This window comes from Balaenoptera physalus, assembly GCF_965194825.1.
Source record: "Balaenoptera physalus genome assembly, chromosome: 1".
Lineage (NCBI taxonomy): Eukaryota > Metazoa > Chordata > Mammalia > Artiodactyla > Balaenopteridae > Balaenoptera > Balaenoptera physalus.
Window position 1 is genome coordinate 52321000 of NC_138882.1, and position 5726 is coordinate 52326725.

Sequence of the window (5726 nt, forward strand, 5' to 3'; positions counted from 1 at the left end):
ATACTCAATACACACAATACTACACACATTTAAAAGAATATGATGACGATTTCTATTTCCAGCAACATGGCTGAAAAACAACATAAAAATCTTTGTACCACAAGAGAAATTTAGAAATGGACTTTGACACCAGTTGGACAGAAAAAGCAACCAAGAGATGAGAATGGAATTGAGACGCACACACTCTCCACGCCAACCCATCCACACACACTTTTACCTAGAACAAAGCCAGAGAGACTGATAGTCTACCCAATCAGTGATAAGATGGTCTATAAAACAAATTCTGGTACAGCAAGATAAGAAACTTGTGTGTCTTGGCCTGGACTTACCACTGTGGCTGGTGGAGGGTGTCTACAAAATGATAATTTGTAATCCTAGGCATGCTCCAGCACAGACACAGAATTTGAATTTATACTACCAGCATGGTCCAAAACCTTCAAGACTAGAAATTCAAATAAAATGTTCACAAGCCAGTGAGACTCCTGGAACCCAAGGCAGATGGAGGGAACAAAATTTGGGGGGCGGTGGGGGGGAACATTCCTTCAACCCAGGCAATGCGGAATTCCCCCTGACGGCAAGCTCAAAATAGAAATTTACCCAACTCTATAAGCAAACAACCCACTACAAGTAAAATCAGGAAACACAACAATCATTAGGATTATCTCTTGAGAACTTCAGATGAAAAATTACCAGATACAGGCTATAAAACCAGATTAAAGATTAAAGCCAGCAGCCTTAAAAGAAGAAACTGAAAATACAATAAGACGTTATAAAAAAAGCAAGACAGACATTTGTAAGGGAACCAAATAAAATTTTTAAAAAGAAAAGTAAGATAGAGTCACTGGAGAATTAAGCATCAGATTAACACAACTAAAGAGAGAATTTGTGAAGTAGAAAAGAGAAATGAAATTATGCAAAAATTCTAACAAAGGCTTAATGATATGTAAAATGTGAAGAAAGACCAAAGAAATGTAAAATAGAATAAGATCTAACACGTCTAAGAGGAGTTCCAGAGGAAGAGAGATAACGAAAGGCAACATTTAAAGAGAGAAAGGCTGAGAAGTTTCCAAGATACGGGAAAGACATATATCTTCACATTCAGGAATCACAAACTTTGAGCAGCATAAATAAATAAAAAGAATCATATTCTATATACATCACTTTAAACTGGAGAATACTTATTTAAAAAACAAGTGGGTAAGGTATTTTATTTACATAGGAACGAATTAAATGGAAAGCTTCTCAACAATACCAAAAGACACAGAAGAAAATGAAATATTTTCAAAGTGCCAAGAGAAAATAACTGTCAACTTAAAATTCCATACCCAGCTAAATTCTCATCCAAGAGAAGGCAAAATAAAGACATTCTTTAGACAAAGAAAGAATTTACCACAAAATTAGTCCATGTGGCAAGCACGTAAGAATGTTGTAGTATGTACCTGAAACACTAATTTATCTCAAGGTAGAAAAACTTGTCCTGGTTTCTGTTTAACTTTGTATTGAATAAAAGTAAAAGTCAGGAGTAGAAACAGTTATGTTAACCGAGACTGTTAGGATGATTAATGATTTTAGATGACTGTCAAAATGTTTAAAAGTTTTAAATTAACCTCTATTTAATAACTATTTTTAAAAATAATAACTTGCTTTTATGTAAAAAAGAAAAACTACTTCTCCTTTCATAGACACCCTATCATTTGTTTTATACATTAAAACACACAAAACGGTACAACAATAACAAACAAAAGCTAACATTTATGGAGTGCTTATTATCCAGGTCCTGCTCGAAGCACTTTTTCATTAAAAATTCACTCAATCATCAAAACAAACCCTATGAAGTTATTATATTATACCCCACTTTTAGAGATGAGCAAATAGGTAACTTGCCCAAGCTTACACAGTAGGAATAGGCAACCGGAAGGGAGGAAAAAAAGAAGGACAGGTGGAGAGAAAAACGAAAGACAGGAAAGAAGGATAAACTGATGGATAGGAAAAAACTAGGATGGGGGGAGGGCAGGGGGAGGGAGACAAAATGAGGGAAGAAGGGAACCAGAGAAGAGAACCTAAAAGGTTGTTCTTCCTCTGAGCAGATTTATAAATGGCTAGAGGGAAAAGAGCAGAAATCAGAGAATCGGAGAACGCTACAACTTGTTAAGCTGTGATTCAGCTTCAAGAGTAGCATGATTTCTACAAGAGAAAATGATGTATAGGTTTATAAAGAAACACAGGTTGAAGAGTATGAAGAAATGGTAAGTAAAAACAAACAAGGGTGCAAATTTAAAAGTAAAGGTGGCCCAGAGAGAAGGTATGATGTGGATACTGACCTGCATGGTGGGGAGAACCTTTCTGATGAGCTCTGGAAAGGTTCAAAGAAGTGACAGTACCAGACTGCAGAGGGTCTCAACTGTCAAAAGGGGGAATTTAAATTGGAAGGGACAGGCACTAGGAACCATTAAAGGTTTCTGAGTAGGGAAATGACCTTAGGAAACTAAAACCAGTATTTCAAGGATTACCATGCAGGGGTATGACACTGGGCTTTAGGGAAGGTGAGTAGTAAACAACACTTCCACCTTTTGCCAAAAAAGCAAAGCATCTGAAGTGATGTGCAGGCCCCTTTCCCACCCAGGCTGCTCTAATCTCTGCTCTCCAGGACCCTCTCCTAGTCTTCTAGTTGTATAAAACTCCCATGATCACATTCTATCCTCTTAACTTCTATCACTTTCATCCTCCATCACCATTCTAATTCAGAATCCCTGACGCCATGAAAATGGCAATCTCAGATGATATTTAAAAGAAAAAAATTTAACAAAATTCATATTAATTTGTGAATGCTGGTCCCGCCCACCCTGAGGGGTAGTGAAAGCAGTTCAGTGGGAAAAGCATAAGATACAGAATGCTAATTCTAGGACTTTAACCAGGTATGTGATGCTGGGTAAATTACGTAATCTCTGAACTCTGATTTATTTGTTTATAAATAAGGGACAATAAAATGTACCTCAGAGAGATTTTGTGAGAATTAAATGAAATCATATAGGAAAAACTCAATGCATCTAAAAATGGTAGAGTATAACAGTAAGAACACAAATTTTGGAGTTGGAAAGCCCTAGGCTCAAATCCTAGCTTGGGCACTACCAGCCAGCTGTAAGGCCTTGAGCGAGGAACTTTCCTAATATTTAGGCAGAGGCTCACAGTCCATCTATCAGTAATGAGGCTTTAAAAAAACAAACAAACAACAACAACAAACAAAACAAAAGGAGAGGAAGAGGCAGACCTTCTTCTAAATTCCAGAAGCATGTGAAAATTACAATATAAACTAATGAATTAGAAAAACTAAGTAAACTATGCCTCTAAATGAACCATTTTGAAAGCATATTTTGACACAAGTACACTGGAAAATAAATTTACTAAACAATTAAAAAAATTTTTTTACTTAAAAAATATTCATTTCTTAGAAAGAAGTTCTAGGTGTGTAAACATGTTAACTAATAATAACTATATCTTTCAGGACAAAAAGGAGATAAATCTACAAATAGCTTGCAATACTATATCATTGCATTTAACGCTGAGAGGTCCCTTAAGAGAGATACCACTTTGCATGCTGACTGACTAATTTCTAAGGGTAAATTAAACATGAATGTTATAAATTATTTTATGAATTTATTCAGAAGTACACAACTTGAAATTATTCCACGTATCTTTAGTAGTACAGAATAAGTGATAAAAAGTCCTAAGCTATGCTTAATTCTTTTTTTTTTTGATTAATTCTTAATCAAAGGATAACAAGGATTTTTCAAACAATAGCAATTCACATGGATAAGAACACCCTGAAACTGTAAGGAAAAAAAAAAGACGTTCTGGAGAAACTTCAATCACTGTAAAGTCAACCACAATGACAGGTTTAGCAATTTCACACACCACCCAGGTTGGAAAAAAAAAAAAAAAAGATAATGTCTAAATTAATCTACATATTTAGAAATCTCCTGTCAAAAGAACTTATTAAATTGTTTCCCGGCAAGACTGTTTACTAGATCACTTACCAAATTACTGTTTAAGCTTAAACATCTCTATATTTTTTCCAGACATATATTTTATTTATAAATATTTTAGGTACATATTTAAGATGTGAGAGAAATATGATTTTCAACATAAAGTAAGCTGAGATCTTAAATTAGAAGGAAAAAGATAAGGATAGCAGAAAACTGTTTCACTTACCACACTGCCACTTTAATACCCTACCTACAGTGCATATATTAAAAGGGCAATGAAAAGAAACTGGCCCACTTAAACCTCCCCATCTATGAAACAGCAGACATTATTTCTCAAAGTGTAATGGAAAGCTTAAAAATAATGAAGCTACTTTAAAGAATGTGCTTGGATTAAAACTGTTTTGCCTTAAGTCAATAAAGACTCAACATAAGTCTTTCAGATATAATTTTGTCGCATTTGTACTAAATTGTAGATGTAATGAGATGAACCATTTATAAACTGGCCCACAGCTACACAGAAAGCTTATATTTCCATGTACCTAAACGGTCTAAAACGAATTAGCTGTAGGAGAAGAGAGACTTTCAAATGACTAGATATTAAAGGGGGAAAAAAATCTATTAAATAATGCCTTTAAAGGTTATACTCTGCCTCCAGCATAGAAGGTTCACTAAAGGTAATTTGCCAAGTGATTCTAATACATAAGAGCTCTGAGATCTCCTATATGACCTGGCCCAAAATATAAATATAGGTTAACTAGAAATTCGGGTAACAGAAAGGAAGTTCCAAGCAAAAAGATGAACCGTGCTTCAAACATTTGTTTGTGTGTGTGTGTGTGTGTGTGTGTGTGTGTGTGTGTGTGTTTTGGTGGGTGTGTGTGCATTTTGGCCAGAAGCTCTACTCAGAAGACTAGCCCACAGAAGTCCACTTATAAGACTATATACTACTTGAAATTAAACAAAAACCCCAATACTGCACAATTTTAGCAATTAAAACATAAAAACAATTCAGTTGAATCAGAAATACATTTCTGAATTTGGCAAAAGTGTGCCACTGTAGGCCTAAGAATGATCAGAGAAAGGAACTCAGCTTGTTAGTATGAAACGGTGGAACAGAAAAACAGCACGGCGAGTCAGTGTGACAGGAGCAAGACAGACGTCAGGACTCTATGTCGGAGCCAAGATTTCAGGTGAGGCAACAGTACAGCAGTGCCTCCCTTAAAACGCAAGACAAAAAGGTCTAAAAAGGAGCGCAATTCAATAGCCTGGACACCCAGGAGATTCTTATACCTGAAACATGAGGCTAAACTGAACATCACAGAACAATCCGTAGGCAAAGGATTATATACAATGGAACACTATGCAGCCACTAAAATACCACAGGAGGATACTCAGTGATACATGGGGAAATATCCACAACTTACTGCTAAATCAATAAAGCAATCTGGGGCTTCCCTGGTGGCGCAGTGGTTGAGAATCTGCCTGCCAATGCAGGGGACACGGGTTCGAGCCCTGGTCTGGGAAGATCCCACATGCTGCGGAGCAACTAGGCCCGTGAGCCACAATTACTGAGCCTGCGCGTCTGAGCCTGTGCTCTGCAACAAGAGAGGCCGCGATAATGAGAGGCCCACGCACCGCGATGAAGAGTGGCCCCCACTTGCCGCAACTAGAGAAAGCCCTCGCACAGAAAACGAAGACCCAACACAGCCATAAATAAATAAATTAATTTTAAATTAAAAAAAAAAA

The 5726-nt window shown here is 36.5% G+C and overlaps 1 protein-coding gene across 12 annotated transcripts in view; it reads right to left on the minus strand.

Moving 5' to 3' along the window:
• Window positions 1–5726, minus strand: part of RALGPS2 (Ral GEF with PH domain and SH3 binding motif 2) — a 193449-nt gene that overhangs the window by 152448 nt on the left and 35275 nt on the right. The gene's annotated exons all lie outside the window — the stretch shown is intronic.